General features: G+C 46.7%; 1 long non-coding RNA gene across 1 annotated transcript in view; it reads left to right on the top strand.

The window, feature by feature from the left end:
• LOC109550561 (uncharacterized) overlaps positions 1-18,523 on the top strand; it is a 31,634-nt gene extending 13,111 nt beyond the window's left edge. The window contains exon 3 of the long non-coding RNA XR_012333012.1: positions 16,510-18,523. This is a non-coding gene — a long non-coding RNA (uncharacterized lncRNA). The remainder of the gene's footprint in view (positions 1-16,509) is intronic.
• Positions 18,524-18,732: the final 209 nt, after the last annotated feature.

Raw genomic sequence — 18,732 nt, 5'->3', positions numbered from 1 at the left:
GTAAAATTTATATATTACAGTAAATTATGGTCAAAAAAAGTTTGAGAAAAACTGCTCTGAAGTGTCCACATACTATATCCAGGTCAAGGGTAATCCCAGTACAGTTTATCTCATAAACAACATATCCTTCTACTAAGCCCTAACAAGTATCATGAACTTAAATCCATTACAGAGCAAGTTTCAGAATAAGTAATCTTTTCATTTTAGTAGCTTCCTAAAAAGATGGACTACTCAAAAATTCAGGGCTTGTGTTGTCACTTAAATTTTTTCTTCTTTTAAACAAACTTCATTAAAATAAAAATTAAGGGCTTCCCTGGTAGTGCAGTGGTTGGGAATCCGCCTGCCAATGCAGAGGACATGGGTTCAAGCCCTGGTCCGGGAAGATCCCACATGCCGCGGAGCAACTAAGCCCGTGAGCCACAACTACTGAGTCCGCATGCCACAACTACTGAAGCCCGTGCACCTAGAGCCAGTGCTCCGCAACAAGAGAAGCCACTGCAATGAGAAACCCATGCACCACAACAGAGAGTAGCTCCCACTCGCTGCAACTAGAGAAAGCCCACGCGCAGCAACGAAGACTCAACGCAGCCAAAAATAAACAAATAAAATAAATAATTTTTTTAAAAAAATTAAAAGGTCATGATATATTTTGCCAGAATATATTTTCATAGCATCAAAATGATCTGTTTCAGAAAATGCATTGTTCTATGTGAAATGAGTGTCAGGAGTTCTACACTAGATAAAATCCTTTGGAAATCCATACATGGGGCAAGTTTGGACTGACACAGACACTTCAGGACTGGGAAGGTGACCCATGATTCTCAGATTTTACCTCCTCCAGAGGGCTCACAAGAAGGACAACTAGGAACCTATTCCAGGCCCTAAAAATAAGGGTATAAGTGGTAGAAGAATCTCCTTTCCAATGGTGGTGAACTTCTGAAATCCTGGGATACATGTATCTGGTAGATTGGGAGAGTGTCACCTTGTGCAGTTTCAGAACCACACATGGAAAAGGCCATAATGATTCATCACAATTCTCTTTGTGTTTTTTGCTGTTGTTGTTGCTGTTTTTAGTGTGCTTGTTCAACAACGACATATAACCCAACACTACATACACCGTTGTCTCCCAGTTTCCCTGTCTTCCTCACCCAATAGCATACCTACCTGGGCCATATGTCAGAGAGTAGGGAACCTCACTGGAGACCTGGGATTATCAACCTGTCGTGAAGCCCTTGCCTTTTTGCCCTGGGGAGCATTTGTATCTTCTCCCTGAGAGTTCTTGACCCCTTGGGACTTTTCGTTCATAGGTGCAGATGGACTGGGCTTCATTACCTGTCTTAGGTGTTGGGCTTCTCCCCTAGTCCAGCACTCAGAGGTATAAACAACTAAATTATATAGTTGCTATATGCCAACCAGGAGAAAGGGGAAAGCCCTCTAAGGAAATAAGAAAGCTCTGTACAATAGACAGTGGGTATCTGTAATATCATTCAATGCACAGTGGCAGAAAATGAGACTGGAGAAATCACCATGTAACCTGGAGATGAGGGAAAAATCAGGCGTATCAACAAACATGACCACCCTGCAGACGAAACAGTATTCCCATATCAAAGAAGAGTGTGTCTACAGAAGAGGCGAGTCATCATCAACTATAGCAAATTGGTCTCAAAGAGGAAAAACTGTAGCCGCAGCCTTGTTGAGGGGAGAGGGAGGTTAAATCACAGTAGTACACGTCAGAAGTGTGACTGAATTGAGTCCAACCCCAGCTCCCTCACTTATTAGCTGTGGGGCCTTGGGCAGTTAGTTACCTAACTGTTCCGAGTCCCAGTTTCCTCATCTACAACGGGGACAATGGCAGTGCCTGACCCATAGAATCGTCGTGAGGGTTAAGGGATGCAACCCATGCAAAGTGCTGGGCAGGTGCCTGCACATGGTCAACTGACAATAAGTGTGAGCTGCTAGTGTTACTTATGTTACTGTTAACACTAGTAAGCAATTCATCCTAGACAGGTGTTTAATCATATTTATTCATTCAATAAATATTTACATCAAGCGCCTGTTATATGAGAGTTCGGCCACAAACGTGATCCATATGGTCCCTGTTTTGACTGAGATGGTGTATTGTTCATCAAGTTTCTCTATGGCTAGAGTGAAATATCATTCAAATATTTCTGCCCAATGTTAAGCCCACCAAAAAGTGTTCTGATCACAGTTTGGCTTCCCCTGTACATTTGCCTGCAGGAAGAGTGCACTGGGCCAACACTGTCTGTACAGTATGGTTTCTCTTGTAAACTAATGTAATGAGTCTACATTCTAAGCAATCTCTGGGGAGTCTGAGCAGTCTCCTAGGGGCCAAGCGACTCTAGAGCTCTGATACAGTTAGGTATCTGGTGGGTTAAGCAGCAGACTCCAGGCTATGATGAATGCCACCCTCCAGGGTCCTGTTTCATCCCATGTCTCTTCACCCTATGAACCCTCCCAGCCCTGGACACTCTGCCCAGGGGGCTGGCATCTGCCTATTTTCGAATAAAGACAACTGAGGCATGAGGGGCAACAGCCCTGAGCCTGGACCCTGAGGAACTCCAACTGAGCCCCGACTCCACCACATCTAGCCACCTGACCCTGGGCAGGGCACTCAGAGTGCAGGGACCTCGTTCCCCAGGGTGGTGGACAGGATTCAAGAGTGGAATATATGTGGAAAGGCACTGGTGGCATCACAGAGGAGGCAGGCGTAAGAATCACAACCATAGGATCCCTCCTACCTCCCTGGAGCACTCTGGCTTACCCAGAGGGAGGTAGGGGAGACCTGTGTACCTCCAGCTGCAGGGAAGACCAGACTGCTGGTGAGGACAGAGCTGCTCCATGGTCACTGCTGCAGGACCCGAATGAACCAGTATAGGTGGAGCAGTGAGCCACATGTTGATGTCATATGAAGGCCCTTGAAGTTTTCTTGGGCCAAAATAACTCTCCCACCTGCCTGCTAATTCCCAGCATTAGTCACTCACTGCTTGAGGGATATCTTAGGCATATTAATGTGAGTTAAGGTATAACTGATCTGTCAGGCAACAGATTAGCTAAAGAATACATGAGTAGAGAAAAAGTTATGTAATTCACAGTAAAAACCCTTCGAGGGCTTCCCTTGTTCTGATAATAAACTATGCAATTCTGAATGTGATTGCCAAAGCCTTGCATGGTCTGCCCTGCCAACCCTTCCCAAGGATCCTTGTGCCGCAATGACTGCACTAGGACCACGTGGCCTTCTTCAGCTCCTTGAACAGACCCAGCTTTTCCCTTCCTCAAAGCCTTCGCACATGCCGCCGGCATCGATCAGGGTGATGATGGCGCATATATATATTCTTACATGCATGCATCCACATACATATGTACGTAAACGTGCATACACACATACATGTATAGATACACATATATACCTACAAAAGTATACATATATACATACATACATATATATGCACAAAAAGATTTATTTTAAGGGACTGGCTCATGCAATTGTGAGGGCTGTGAAAAGTCTAAAGTCTGTAGGGCAGGCCAGCAGGCTAGAAAAACTTAAGCAGGATTTCTATGTTACAGTTTTGAGACAGAAGAATTCCTTTTTCAGGAAACCTCAGTTTTTTGCTCTTAAGGCCTTCAGCTGATTTTGAGGCTCACCCAGTGTCAAAGCAATCTCCTTTACTTTACAAGTCGACTGACTGTAGATGTTAATCGTATCTACAAAATACCTCCACAGCAACATCTAGCGTTTGACCAAACAGTTGGGCACCATAGCCCAGCCAAACTGACACATAAATTTAACCATCACACTGCCCCTCTGCCTGGGATTTCCCCTCCCTCACCCGACTGGCACCTTCTTGCCTCCTAGGTGTCACTGTAAGTATCACTTCTTCAGGAAGCCAGCTCTGCCTGTCACCTTATCTAGGTGCCCACAGCGGTTCTGTCTCTAAGCACCTTTTATTTTTCATCTGTTGCCCTGCCCCAGTTCTAAGCTTACTTCTGAGTCTACTTATTTCCCCACTGGATCTCCCCACCTGAATCTAAGCTCTATCACAGCAGGGTCACGTAGGTTCTGGTCACCGCTGCAGGTTACTCTAGCCCATAGAGCATCTTCAGGTACCTTAGAAAAGGCTCCCTTCCTCCAATGTGCCCCTCACAGGTCAGGGCCTGGGGAGCAAACTGGGCTTCCACTGCCTGAAAGCCCCTGTGCAGGAGTCAACCTGTGCAGCCAGCAGGATGAGAGACAAGGCCCGCAAGAGAGGACAGGATGAATGAGTATCCCTGACACATTTGGACAGGGCCCATGTTCTGGGATGCTTACATTTCAACTTGAGAAAAAGACACGTAAAAACACAAGGAGCAGTACTTCCCTGGTGGTCCGGTGGTTAAGACTCTGTGCTTCCACTGCAGGGGGCATGGGTTCGATCCCTGGTCAGGGAACTAAGATCCTACATGTCTCGAGGCATGGCCAAAAAATAAAATTTTTTTTAAAAATTAAAAAAAAAAACAACAACACAAGGAGCTTGGTGGTGAGGGAGCAGGGTTCAGGCTTGTGTGTGGGAAGTGGGGTGGGATTGAGGCAGCAGGAGGGCCTTAGTGGGGGTAGACAGAAGACTAAAGGATAAGAGAAAGATACCAAAGAGGAACACCCCCTAGCAGGAGGAAGGGAGGACAGGGTGGGGTGTCAGTGGCAACTGGAAATTGGAAAGGACCCAGAAACATACCCCATCAGAATTAGAACAGACGCCAGGGGACACCTAACCCAGAGACCCTCAACGGTAGGCACTGCCCCCCAAGAGGACACACTGGACTCTCCGAGAAGGGGCATACTTACTCTGTAAAAGCACTGATTCATTATTATAGTACTCCAAGTTTATACTTTGGAAAAAGCTTTTAAAAACCTATTATTTTCTTAATTCAGAATACATACAGAGAATAAGTCTCTGACATGGGCCTGACTAGGCGTGTCATCCAAAAAGCAAGATGTTTCTAAACACTCCTCATCCTTTGAGAGTTTGTGCTGTAGGTAATACCTAAAACTTTGGCCAGCTTGGCCACCCTCACCCACACAGTCCCCTCGGACATGCGCACTCAGCCCTCAGCCAGCCACTCACACCTTGCAAGCTCGGCCAGCTTCTGAGTTACTGCCTGGGCCTACTCTCCTCCAGAACAGGCTCCGTCGGGGCCCAAACAGTTCCCTGCACAAATAGAAGCCAAGCTCTGCAACAGAATTCGGGGCTGCCCTGGAACTGCTCACAGTGACAGCTGAAAATACCCTCATCTTAAAAAGAATAATCCCAGGAAGCAACAATTTAGAAGAGGCCAGAGGCTGCCAGCCAGGACTGACACATGTTTAATCAGTGGTGTATTTATTCTACAAACATTCACTGCACCCCTGTGTGGGCCAGTCACTGGGCCAGGCTGGAGGATACAGTAGCGAACAAGAGAGATCCCGCTCTGTGCTTCCCCAGCAGACTGCCAGCTACAGGCTCCAGAGATGGAAGAAAGGGGGACCTTAAGGTGCTTATCTAAATCAGCTAGGTCACTGTGCCTACCCTTCATGGGCTGGGTGTTCCAGGGTATGTTATTTATTACCCTCCCTTTTAATTTTTTCTCCTCCACCCCTAGGGCCTAGACGAGTCAGGAATATTTCTGGGGTTTTCTATGTTCTTCACCATAACAGATGCTGTGGTTGCATCTCACAGGGTGAGGGGCCTGGCCCCAACTTTAACAAGCAACAGTCCAGCCATGCCAGAGCTGCTTCGGATGGCCTGTGTGAATTGGTTTGCAGACCTGATGTGAGGTCCTTCCTTCCTGTGAATTCTCTGCAGCTCCTTCAGTGATGCCTAATGAGCATGGGGGCTGGTGATATATGTTAATTTAAAAGTAAATTCACACGTTCAACAAATAGAATGCTTTCATTTCAAAAATAAAACTTACTCATTTTACATTTTCAAATATGAAGCTATAAGATTTTTATATTTATCAGAAGGGCATATGCATTTTAAAGGACTGAGAAACGGTGCTTCCTATCTGGGCCCTGAACGGGTTACAGGCAGGCTTTGATCCTTCGAGCTGTGCAGCAGTCTTCAGCCACAATCAGCCTCCTCTGCTTACCCCAGGTGTGCTGCACATGGTCATTTCCTTAGAGCAGCATGACCTGCATTGCCCAATACCATAGACATAAACCACAAGTGGCTATTGAGCTTTGACATGAGGCTAGTCCAGACAGATGTGCTAGAAGTGCAAAATACACACTGGATTTTGAAAACATGTTACAAAAAAGAAGAATGTAAAATACTTCATTAATAATTTTATATGATTAGATGTTGAAATGATAATATTTTGGCTATATTGGGTTAAGGAAAACATATTATTAAAATGAATTTCACCTGTTTTACTTTTCTTAATGTGGTTATTAGAAATTTTTTAATTATATACATGTGGCTTCCATCTGTGGGTCACATTACATTTGTATTGGACAGCACTGCTCTGGACAATCCCTACTGCACCTTAACCTGAGGAAAAAAAGACAAGACTTACAGGCACTGGTAGTTAGAAGAGATTTAGTGGATGTAGGGGGCTGGGGAAGGAGGATAAATTCTTTGCTTAAGAAATAAACTTTTACAAGATCTAGAATTAAAAGTGCATACCAAGAAAGAAAGAGAGGAGGGGAGAACAAAGGACAGGAAGGGGATCGGGAGGGAAGGAGAGGGAAAGGGAGGGAAGGGGAAGGAAAAACATCAAAGGGAAAGGACCTCTGTCTCAGTCAATTCAGGCTGTGATAACAAATTACCATAGACTTAAACAGCAAACATTTATTCTCACAGTTCTGGAGGCTGGGAAGTCCAAGATCAAGATGCCAGCAGATTTGGTATCTGGTGAGATCCTGCTTCCTAATTCATAGACGGTTGTCTTCTTGCTGTAACCTCACATGGTAGAAGGGTAAAGAAGCTCTCAGGGGTCTCTTTTATATGAGCACTAATTCATCCATGTGGGCTTCACCCTCATGACCTAATCACCTCCCAAAGGCCCCACCTCCAAATACCATCAGCTTGAGGGTTAGGATCTCAACACAGAAATCGGCAGGGGAGGGGGTTGGACATAAACATTCAGTCTATAACAACCTCTAACCTTATTCTATCCCTCAAGTCTCCTCTCCTCCCAATGACCCCAGCCAGACTGACTGGCCCCCAGTTTCCCTGCTATCGCATCTGTCGTCTGAACACCATTTAGCAGTTTGGGTCAGTTCCACAAGCACATTCTGTGTGAGGCATTGTGTGGCACCCGGGGAGAACCACAGTAACGATATGTCTGCCCCGAGGCACTCAGTCTAGTGGGAAGCAGCCATGGAAACAGCACTGGCCATACCAACCTCCCCGTGCTGGGGACTGCACACTGAGAGCTGTCTGCTCCTCCAGTTCTCTCTTCATCCCCAGCTGGACTGCAAGCCTTAGAGTGGGTGGCATGTCTTATTTCTTCTGCCTCCATCGCTGAGCTGCGATATTCATAAAACGCTAACTTATTGGAAAAGGTTTGCGATATAGTGGCTTTAAAATCAGGTGACTGCAACTACTGAGCCTGCGCGTCTGGAGCCTGTGCTCCGCAACAAGAGAGGCCGCGACAGTGAGAGGCCCGCGCACTGCGATGAAGAGTGGCCCCCGCTCACCACAACTAGAGAAAGCCCTCACACAGAAACAAAGACCCAACACAACCATAAATAAATAAATAAATTTATAAAATCAGGTGACTGGGACTTCCCTGATGACGCAGTGGTTAAGAATCTGCCTGCCAATGCAGGGGACACGAGTTCGAGCCCTGGTCCAGGAAGATCCCATATGCCGTGGAGCAACTAAGCCTGTGGGCCACGACTCCTGAGCCTGCGCTCTAGAGTCCGTGAGCCACAACTACTGAGCCTGCGTGCCACAACTACTGAAGCCCGTGTGCATAGAGACTGTGCTCCGCAACAAGAGAAGCCACTGCAAGGAGAGGCCTGCGTGCAGCAGCAAAGACCCAATGCAGCCAAAAAAAATCAGATGACTAGGTTCAAATCCCAGCTCTGCCACTTAAACTAGCTGTGTGGTTTTTTTTTTTTTTAACATCTTTATTGGAGTATAATTGCTTTACATTGGTGTGTTAGTTTCTGCTTTATAACAAAGTGAATCAGCTATACATATACATATATCCCCATGTTTCCTCCCTCTTGCTTCTCCCTCCCACCCTCCCTATCCCACCCCTCTAGGTGGTCACAAAGCACCGAGCTTATCTCCCTGTGCTACGCGGATGCTTCCCACTAGCTATCTATTTTACATTTGGTAGTGTATAAGTGTCCATGCCACTCTCTCACTTTGTCCCAGCTTCCCCTTCCCCGTCCCCATGTCCTCAAGTCCATTCTGTACATCTGCGTCTTTATTCCTGTCCTGCCCCGAGGTTCTTCAGAACCATTTTTATTTTTATTTTTTGGATTCCATATATATGTGTTAGCATACAGTATTTATTTTTCTCTTTCTGACTTACTTCACTCTGTATGACAGTCTCTAGGTCCATCCACCTCACTACAAATAACTCAATTTCATTTCTTTTCATGGCTGAGTAATATTCCATTGTATATATCTGCCACATCTTATTTATCCATTCATCTGTTGATGGGCATTTAGGTTGCTTCCATGTCCTGGCTATTGTAAATAGAGCTGCAATGAACAACATGGTGGTACATGACTCTTTTTGAATTATGGTTTTCTCAGGGTAGATGGCCAATAGTGGGATTGCTGGGTCGTATGGTAGTTCTATTTGTAGTTTTTTAAGGAACCTCCATACTGTTCTCCATAGTGGCTGTATCAATTTACATTCCCACCAACAGTGCAAGAGGGTTCCCTTTTCTCCACACCCTCTCCAGCATTTATTGTTTGTAGATTTTTTGATGATGGCCATTCTGACTGGTGTGAGATGATATCTCACTGTAGTTTTGATTTGCATTTCTCTAATGATTAGTGATGTTGAGCATTCTCTCATGTGTTTGCTGGCAATCTGTATATCTTCTTTGGAGAAATGTCTATTTTGTTTTTTAACCTTAGGCAAGTTTTTGACCTGTCGGTGCCTCAGCTTCTGTACCTGTCAACTAGAGAAAAAAATGGTACCTACCTAGTAGAGACCCTGCATTAAATGAGCTGGGCTGTAGAAGTCTTTAACATAGTCTGACACATATTAACAGCTAAATAAATACTAGCGATAGATATTATCGGCCTCTGCCACCTGATAGGATGGGGTGATAGGATAGGGTGGGCAGGGGAGAAGGAGTCCAAGGTAAGTCCGAGGTTATACTCAGGTGAGTGGAGGAAGTGCCTTTAACAGAAGTAGACAACACAGGAGGAGGAGCTGCTTTCAGAGGCAAGGTGGAGAATTTGATTTTAGATTTATAGCCTGGTAGTCAGCCAAGGGGTTTATCCAACAGGCAGTTAATTCAGGATTGGCAAGAGGTCTGGGCCGCAGACAGATTCATGAGTCAGTGCAAATTAGTCATTAGAGCCAGGAAGTACTGAACACCTGGAAAGAAGTGGTGAGCGCTGGAGTCTGGGCACACAGCCAGAGCAGGAACACACCTTCAGGCAGAGCCAACGCCTGCCACGGGGAAGGGGGCGACCACTAGACAGCAAGATCTGAAAGGCCCTGAAAAGTCCCCCATTACACACCTACTTAAAACAAAAACCCTCTCCTCCGCTAGCCTGAAAAGCACAAGATCACACCCCTGCAGTGGATGAACCCCAGCAAGCCTCGATTAATGTGCCCCTAACTCCAGGGGGGCTGAGGGTCTCAAAACTCGGGTGAGGAGCCATGGACTCCGGTCTGCGGGCTGATGGGCAAATGTCACTTGGCAGTGGCATGGATGAGGCCAGCCAGGCGGGAGAGGCGGTCACAGGAAATAAGCCGCGGAACGTTGGGCGACTTCGGGGGAAAACGCGCACAGGCTCAAACTGTTTGCGGCCTGGGAAGCGTTCAGCGATGTGCAGCTCACCCAGACCCGGTCTGGAGCCACTGGCCACTCTGACCAGCCTCTCCCGGTGCCCAAACACCCGTCTTGCCATAAATCCGAGACCGCAAAGGCCTGGCGAGGGTCCCGCCGAGATGCGAAGCGCCTGGCGACCAGCGAGGAATGAATGCTACCTGCTCAACCGACACTTCCCGCGGGACACGGACGCTTTGCTTTCTCAGATAAGACTCAATGGAGAGCGTGGTCGTGCGCCCACCACGTCCGGGGCGCGGCCGAGCTTCTCGGGCGGGGAGACTCCACCGGGTCGGGGGTCACCGGGCCGGGGCGGGGCTGGGCGGAGGTCCGGACGCGCACGCGCGGAGCACCAGCCGCGCGAAGGTCCGCCCCGCGAGGCCCCTGGGCATCGCGGCCGTTGGGCCATTGACGCCGCGGCGCGGGGAGGACCAGGACCCAGACAAGCCAGCCAGCCCCGCCAGGACCCGCTCGCGAGGACCAGGGGACAATGACCTGGCCAGCAGCAGCCATCCTCAGTTCTCCCTCCAGGGCATCCTTGTAAAGAAAGAGCGCCGCCGTGCGTCCTGAGGACCCATGACCACGAGACGAGAGTGGTGGCGTTTATCCTTGTGCTCTGGAGCAAAGAGAATTTAGGCCAAACATGTTTAAGCCAGCCTGGCTGTTTTCTGCAGTAGATTCAGTGGTTCTTGAAAAGCATCTTGGTAGGAAAAAGAAACTGAAAACTGTACCAGGCAAGGGCCGAAAGAAACCGTTCTGTAAAGAGAAGTGCTTAGTGGTGACCAGCCAGGATGCTGGAGCGAGGCTGCCTGGGTTTGAGTCCTGGCTTTCCTACTTCTAGAGTATGACCTTGGGCAAGTTTCTTAAACTCTCATGCCTTGGTGTTTTGGACCTGTAAACGGGTACTATAACAGTCCTTGCCTCATTAGATTGATCTGAGGAATAAATAAGCTAATACTTAGAACAGCGCCTGGCACATAGTGAGCACTCAATAAAAATGAACTCTTATTGTCATTCCAGAATGCAGGTGCCTTCACCAGTGCAGAGACATGGCGGCATTGCCGGTCCTGCAGAGAGAATGAAGCTACCAAAGAGAACACAGACACAGGACGCTCAAGTTAAACAAAGCCACAGCATTGTGCAGTCCTTTTCATTAAAAAATTAAATAGCCGTCTAGAAAGTTGTGAAGCAAATTGGAGAGAGGCCAAGACTTCAGTAGAAATCACTGAAAGGGATTTTGTACTTAAAGACTTTTCTTTGAGCAAGTGCCTATGTAAAAGTTAGCAACTGTCTGTGATGAGCACTGAAAGCCCTGAAATAAGTAGTGGGACTCCTAGCAGGACAAGAACAGCATAGATCACCCAGAAGAGGGTCCAGAAAGAACACAGACCATCGTCTGAGCCACAGTGGATAGGCTTGTTATCAGTTCTTTAGTACGAAAGAACAGGATAGACCCACTCTAAAATCTTCAGGATAAAGCTCATTACAGTATGAATTTAGTCATTCTTTTTTTTTTTTTTTTTTTTTTTTCGGTACGTGGGCCTCTCACTGTTGTGGCCTCTCCCGTTGCGGAGCACAGGCTCCGGACGCGCAGGCTCAGCGGCTATGGCTCACGGGCCCAGCCGCTCCGCGGCATGTGGGATCTTCCCGGACCGGGGCACGAACCTGCGTCCCCTGCATCGGCAGGCGGACTCTCAACCACTGCGCCACCAGGGAAGCCCCTAGTCATTCTTTTTAAAAGAGCATCCATTTTGTCTTTATAAAGTCATAGGTGAACCAGGCTTTGTGCTAGACATTGGAAACACATGGTGAACAAGACAGACCCTGCCCGCATGGAGTTTATGATCCTAGGAGAGACTTGACATTAACCGAGTAATCACACAAATGTCATTGCAAGCTTTGTTAAGTGCTCAGAAGAAATATGAAATGGTCAGTGAAGATAATATAAGGGACTTTGAGACTTGGGAGTCCGGCAGCTTTCTGAGAGAGCAACAGCAATGCCACGCCCTGAGGATAAGGGGATGTTGCCTAGGCAAGAACTGCAGCAGATGGTGCTGCAAGTTGGTGCTGCAGTTGGTGCTTCAAGCAGAGCATGCTTGAAGGCTCTGCGGTGGGAAATGAGGGGTGTGAGCCAGCGACTGGGAGAAGGCCTGTGCAGGGAGCATGTCAGTGGGTTGGAGAGCCTGCCAGGCAGGACCATGTTAGCATCTTTGCTTTCTTCCAAATACAGTGCAGGTCACTGAGGGGTTTAGGCACACGCAGTTGACATTGACATATTCAGATTTGTGTTTTCAACGGATCCTTCCAGTTGCAGTGTGGAAGCAAGTCTGAGGGACTAGAACGGAAAACAGAAGTCTATTTTGGGAGGCTCTCAACCTGGCTGTTAGAGTCAAAGTTATGGTGCCCACAACCAAATACAGAGACTCCTTTACTGAGTCGGATCCCAAAAGGCTCATACCTATCTGGGTGCTCCGCATGCTAGAGTGACACCCAAACCATAGGAGTCCATGTGACCACAGTGAAGCTCTTATTTGGGTAAATTTAGTTGAATCAAAAAGGTGTCAAGAATAACATTAGCCATATACAAGTTTGTGAAAATAATGGGTTTGACCTAGTGAACTAAGCTGGGAATGTGAGACTGAAATGATGAGCTGCTGTGCTGGGGTTTGAAGAGGCTGCCTGATTTCAGGACAACTGAGCGACAGATAGAGGAATTAAACAGATGAAGACCAAATTACTATACCAATTTTATTAAAAGCAAAGTTGAAGAACTGGCTTAGGGCTGTGGGCAAGCCATGCTGCACATATTTCACTTCTGAATTCAACCTGCCCTGATCGTAGTGGGCCCTGTGACTGGGGCAGGTGGTGCAAGATGGGGCCTGTTTGGGGGACTTTTGCCTTTGGGGGCTCCTTCCTCCATAAACAAATATTAGAAATTATATTTTATGGCTGAATTGGTACAAAAGTATCATCCAGGGTGGTTTATATTCATTTTTTCTTCTGATTTTAAAAGAAAAGAAAACATTTCGTGGCCCTCTAAACTGGGGTACGTCAGCCCAGCAGAGGGCAGAATCCTAGAGTCGCAGGCAGGTAGGTCCTGAGATGGAGGAGAGGGGATTTGAGCTGAAAGTGCCTGTAATGGACAGTGCTACTCTCACAGGGTCCGCCCATGGAACATGACTGGTTGTCCCTCCAGCAAAGTACACTAGGATCCAAATAAATGTTCTGGTCCTGGCTGACCAAGTTTGTGTACCAGCAGATTCCAGTTCCCATGGATCCATGTACCAAGCGGCATTAAGAAATACAGTCTGGTAGCCAAAAATAATGTTAGTGTGTTTTCCAGTCTTTGTGTCTCCTGAAGAATGTTCATTGAAATCTGTAACTCATCACACCTCCAGAAAGCCTGTTTCCTCCTAATTCAGTCAAGCCCTGCAACTAACTGCCCTTACTGCAAACCCACCTATCTAACCCTAGTCTGGCTTGTCTGTCTTCCCCAACTCTTTCTTCCTTTTGTTTCCTCCCCACCATTAACCTGCTTGTTCTCCAGGAAGGGAAGCACAGAGACCCATGGGGAGGGGGAAATGCCCCTCCCTGTGAGGGGTAGAGAGGAGGAAGGAGGAAGGGGTGGGAAGGACTCACCTACTGCATCAGTCTTTGCCCTGTCACACCGCGGAAGCCAGAAGCCTTAAAAAACAGCCCGTTTTGTTACAATGACAACAGACAATGTCTAATAGAAATAGAAATGCCCTATAGCAGGGCCCAGCTGGAGATGCAGGTGAGCCAGCGGGCACAGGAGGTGCCGGGTAGGGAGCGGGGAGTGGCAGAGAGGCCACACCTCCGTTTTTGACCGGAAGAAGAGAAGGGCAGTGTTATCCAGCCCTCCATGTGCCCGTTTGTCTTAGCTCCTGGGGTAGAGAGCAACTGCATGGCAGAAGAATGCTATGGGATTCTTGGCCAGGCACTTGGTGGGCAGAACCGAGGGCTCCATTGCATAGATGAACCAGAATTCAAAAACAACAACATCAAGTACAGATTGTGAATTATAGGCAAAAGCTATGGAAATGTTTGAGGGAAGCAGTACCCTTTAAACAATTCTGTCCTAAGGGGCCTTATTTCTGTCTGGGTGTTTGATTTGCTACACATGGACAAGTGGCATGTGTGTGTTTCAACAGCTGTATGCTTTTAGACTCCAGAGGGTGGTTCCATGAAATCTCCAGGCCTGTGATGCAGCCCAGCTCCCAACATGACCTGCATTTCCAGGGAGGATGAGAAGTCCATAGTTTTACATCTTTGAGCAAACAAGATCCATGCCTACTGATAAGGCAAGACCTCAAGAAATATCTAACTCCAAGGGATAACTGCCCATTTTCACATGGTAGGAGAAACCATATCTCTGTATTATTACAAGCTCAAACAAGCCCTGGAAGGAACTCTGTGCTATTAAATCTTAAGGAACAGTTGGTGTTCTATATATACACATTTCTACTCACCAGGGAGACACTGCAGCTCCATCTGCTTGAAAAAGATGTCAAAATAACCTGGACCTGGAATTGCCAACACATCTCAGGAGGGTGGTTCTGGGTCTTTCAACCAAGCAGGTTCCATCAGTGGTGAAACTAAGCCAACCCAGCGAGGGGCTAGAAGGCACCCAGAGTCAGGCCATACAATTTTTAAAAACGTGATGGATAAAAGCTAGGGGATGAATTACCATGACATTTAAAAGCTGCAATAGTTTCTATTTCACAGGCAGTGAGAACTTTATTACTCTGTTAGGGTAGACTATTCCAGCATTCCAAGGAAACTGAGAATTATTCTCTGTCTCACAGGTGGCTGAGGAAACAAGGATGAAAAATTACAAATAGGAATCTCATAGGGCACAGACTCACTTGTACAAAACATGTAACTATCTCTGGGTGCCTCAGAACCTCATTTGTAAAATGGAGATTTGATTCCTACCTCAAAGATTATCAAAATGGGGGGCCTTCAGTATGGTGGAGGAGTAAGATGTGGAGATCACCTTCCTCCCCACAAATATATCAGAACTAAATCTACATGTGGAACAACTCCTACAGAACACCTACTGCACCTGGCAGAAGATCTCAGACTTCCCAAAGGGCAAGAAAATCCCCATGTACCTGGGTAGAGCAAAAGAAAAAAGAAAAAACAGAGACAAAAGAATAGGGATGGGACCTGCACCAGTGGGAGGGAGCTGTGGAGGAGGAAAGGTTTCCACACACTAGGAAGGCCCTTAGCGGGAGGAGACTGCGGGTGTCGGAGGGGGGAAGCTTCAGAGCCACAAAGGAGAGCGCAGCAACAAGGGTGCGGAGGGCAAAGTGGAGAGATTCCCGCACAGAGGATCGCTGCCGACCGGCACTCACCAGCCCGAGAGGCTTGTCTGCTCGCCCACCAGGGCGAGTAGGGGCTGGGAGCTGAGGCTTGGACTTCGGAGGTCAGATCCCAGGGAGAGGACTGGGGTTGGCTGCGTGAACACAGCCTGAAGGGGGCTAGTGCGCCACAGCTAGCTGGGAGGGAGTCTGGGAAAAAGTCTGGACCTGCCTAAGAGGCAAGAGACCATTGTTTTGGGGTGTGTGAGGAGAGGGGATTCCTTCCCCGTCTGCACACAGAAGGCAGAACACCACCTAAATGAGCTCCAGAGACCAGCATGAGCCGCAGCTATCAGCTCGGACACCAGAGACGAACACCAGAGACGGCTATAAAATGCTAACACTGCAGCTGCAGCCACCAAGAATCCTGTGTGCACGCACAGGTCAACACACACACACCCACACACACACACACACACACACACACACACACACACACACACACCCCGCGCCAGGAGCCTGTGCAGCCTGCCACTGCCAGGGTCCTGTGATCCAGGGACAACTTCCCCAGGAGCACACATGGCATGCCTCAGGCTGTTGCAACATCATGATGGCCTCTGCTGCTTCAGGCTGCCCCACATTCCAATTATAACTACTGTACCCCCCCCTCCCCCAGGCATGAGTGAGCAAGAGCCCTGTAATCAGCCACTTCTTTACCACCCTCCTGTCTGGGTGGGGAACAGATGCCTGAGGGTGACCTACATGCAGAGGTAGGGCCAAAACCAAAGCTGAACCCCAGGGACTGTGCAAACAAAGAAGAGGAAGGGAAATTTCTCCCAGCAGCCTTAGGAGCAGCAGATTAAATCTCCACAATCAACTTGATGTACCCTGCATCTGTGGAACACCTGAATAGACAACCAATCATCCCAAAATTGAGGCAGTGGACTTTGGGAGCAACTGTAGACTTGGGGTTTCTGTCTGAGACTGATTTGTTTCTGATTTTTATGTTTATCTTAGTATAGTTTTTAGCACTTGTTATCATTGGTGGATTTGTGTATTGGTTTGGTTGCTCTCTTTTTGTTATTATTATTACTTTTTAAATTTTTTTAATTTTTCATTTTAGTAATTAAAATCTTTATTTATTATTATTTTTTCTTTTTTTCTCCCTTTTCTTCTGAGCCATGTGGCTGACAGGGTCTTGGTGCTCTAGCCAGGTGTCAGGCCTGACCCTCGGAGGTGGGAGAGCCAAGTTCAGGACACTGGACCACCAGAGACCTCCTGGCCCCATGTAATATCAATCAATGATCTCTTCCAGAGATCTCCATCTCAACGCTAAAACCCAGCTCCACCCAACAGCCAGCAAGCTCCAGTGCTGGATGCCCCATGCCAAACAACTAGCAAGACAGGAACACAGCCCCACCCATTAGCAGAGAGGCTGCCTAAAATCATACTAAGTTCACAGACACCCCAAAACACACCACTGGAAACAGCCCTGCCCACCAGGAAGACAAGGTCCAGCCTCATCCACCAGAACACAGGCACCTGTTCCCTCCACCAGGAAGCCTACACAAGCCACTGAACCAACCTTACCCACTGAGGGCAGACACCAAAAACAACAGAAGCTACGAACTGCAGCCTGTGAAAAGGAGACCCCAAACACAGTAAGTTATGCAAAATAATAAGACAGAGAAATAAGCAGCAGACGAAGGATCAAAGTACAAACCCACCAGACCAAACAAATGAAGAAGAAATAGGCAGTCTACCTGAAAAAGAATTCAGAGTAATGATAGTAAAGATGATGCAAAATCTTGGAAATAGGATGGAGAAAATACAAGAAACTTTTTAAAAAGACCTAGAAGAGCTAAAGAGCAAACAAAGATGAACACCATGCAACTTAAAATTCTCTAGAAGGAACCAATAACAGAATAACTGAGGCAGAAGAATGGATAAGTGACCTGGAAGATAAAATAGTGGAAATAACTACCACAGAGCAGAATAAAGAAAAAATAATGAAAAGAATTGAGGACAGTCTCAGAGACCTCTGGAACAACATTAAACACACCAACATTGGAATTAGAGGGGTCCCAGAAGTAGAAGAGAAAAAGAAAGGGTCTGAGAAAATATTTGAAGAGATTATAGCTGAAAACTTCCCTAACATGGAAAAGGAAATAGTCAGTCAAGTCCAGGAAGCACAAAGAGTCCCATACAGGATAAATCCAAGGAGAAACATGCGAGGACACATATTAATCAAACTATCAAAAATTAAATACAAAGAAAAAAAATTAAAAGTAGCAAGGGAAAAGCAACAAATAACATACAAGGGAATCCCCATAAGGTTAACAGCTGATCTTTCAGCAGAAACTCTGCCAGCCAGAGGGAGTGGTAGGACATATTTAAAGTGATGAAAGGGAAAAACCTACAACCAAGATTACTCTACCCAACAAGGATCTCATTCAGATTCGACGGAGAAATTAAAACCTTTACAGACAAGTAAAAGCTAAGAGAATTCAGCACCACCAAACCAGCTTTACAACAAATGCTAAAGGAACTTCTCTAGGCAGGAAACACAACAGAAGGAAAAGACCTACAAAAACAAACCCAAAACAATTAAGAAAATGGTAATAGGAATATACATATCGATAATTACCTTAAATGTAAATGTATTAAATGCTCCAACCAAAAGACATAGACTGGCTGAATGGATACAATAACAAGATCTGGGGCTTCCCTGGTGGCGCAGTGGTTGAGAGTCCGCCTGCCGATGCGGGGGACACCGGTTCGTGCCCCGATCCGGGAAGATCCCACATGCCGCGGAGCGGCAGGGCCCGTGAGCCATGGCCGCTGAGCCTGCGCGTCCGGAGCCTGTGCTCCGCAACGGGAGAGGCCACAGCAGTGAGAGGCCCACGTACTGAAAAAAAAAAAAAAAAAAAAAAAACCCGAAGATCTGTATATATGCTGTCTACAAGAGGCCCACTTCAGACCTAGGGACACGTACAGACTGAAAGTGAGGGGATGGAAAAAGATATTCCATGCAAATGGAAACCAAAAGAAAGCTGGAGTATCAATACTCATATCAGACAAAATAGACATTTTTGTTGTTGTTGTTGTTGTTGGGGTATGGACTTTAACACTGTATTTTGAAGTCCTGTTATTAAATAAATCACTTTTAGGATTTTTAAGTATTTCTGATAAATTGTCGCATTTATCATTATTTTTGGTAATACTTCTTTCTTTTTTTGCTCTGAATTGTATACTTCTTTCTTGAAATGTTGTTTGATGTTTCTATAGTCACACTCTCTCTCTACTTATTGTTTGAATGGTTTATAATTTTTGTCTTTTTATTTTCAAACCAGACAAAATAGACTTTAAAATAAAGACTATTACAAGAGACAAAGAAGGACA

The sequence above is a fragment of the Tursiops truncatus genome, chromosome 7, assembly GCF_011762595.2.
Source record: "Tursiops truncatus isolate mTurTru1 chromosome 7, mTurTru1.mat.Y, whole genome shotgun sequence".
Lineage (NCBI taxonomy): Eukaryota > Metazoa > Chordata > Mammalia > Artiodactyla > Delphinidae > Tursiops > Tursiops truncatus.
Note: the sequence above shows the minus strand (reverse complement) of the source record. Positions and strands in the feature narration are given on the sequence as shown.